This window comes from Solanum pennellii, chromosome 1 (assembly GCF_001406875.1).
Source record: "Solanum pennellii chromosome 1, SPENNV200".
Classification (NCBI taxonomy): domain Eukaryota; kingdom Viridiplantae; phylum Streptophyta; class Magnoliopsida; order Solanales; family Solanaceae; genus Solanum; species Solanum pennellii.
In genome coordinates this window covers 46065858-46066853 of record NC_028637.1, presented here as the reverse complement: position 1 = coordinate 46066853, position 996 = coordinate 46065858, and positions in this window count along the sequence as shown.

Here is a 996-nt window from a genome sequence, read left to right as displayed (position 1 = left end):
AGAGGATCATTCTCTCACACCAAAGTACTTTTTTGAACTTTTTCCCATTACCCCTTACTTTTCTTTCATCCTTTTCAAGGATTCCTTAATGTTTTGTTTGTGCAAAATTTCAATTACAAAACACTATCATAACTATATTACACACGAAAATTAGATTTTGGAAAAAACATGACTACATATTGGTTATTGATATATCATATGATTATGGAACCTTTGCTCTTTAATAAACACATTAGTTATATATATATTTTAAAAAAATATTTAATATTTTGAATGTAATTGATAATGTTATACTAACGAATTTGCAAAAAAAGAAGAGTCAAAAAAATAATTATGTGACTCTCTAATTAAAGGCACTATGTAACCATGGTAAAATAAAATTATATAAAAAATAGTGTTATGATTTGTAATTTTTCATTTTCTTTTAATAAAACAAATGGTAAATTAAAATTGAATAACCTCTATACTCTTAAAAAAAACTTATATAAAAATACTATAAAGTCAAAATACAAGAATGTTCTATTCTAAAAAGTTTCAACGAAGAAAGTTATAACCGCATAACGCGCGGACCCATCTACTCGTTTGTAAATAATTGGAAAAAAAGGTTCTCACCATAAAAGAAAATTCAAAACCAAGATGGAAATGAGAAGGGATGATTGTGGATCAAAATCGTATAAACCAGCAAAGAATTCAACCCACCCCAACTTAGGTAACAACTAGAGTCTGATTCAGTAATCATTCAGAACGACTCGTTAATGACACAACTTTAACAACACAAATTGAACTGGAATAAAAAGAAAAAATTCTTACAGAAATTAATTATAGAAACTTCAGTTGCATGATGCAAATCTCAACTTCGATTCATTGACATGTATAATATCCATAGAAATTGATCAAACACAAAAAATCAGGACCTGGATTTTCCAAATATTCATATCAACAGCTATTAGCCTAATAAGCTGATGGGGCCAATGCCTTACACCCCCCCCCCCCCCC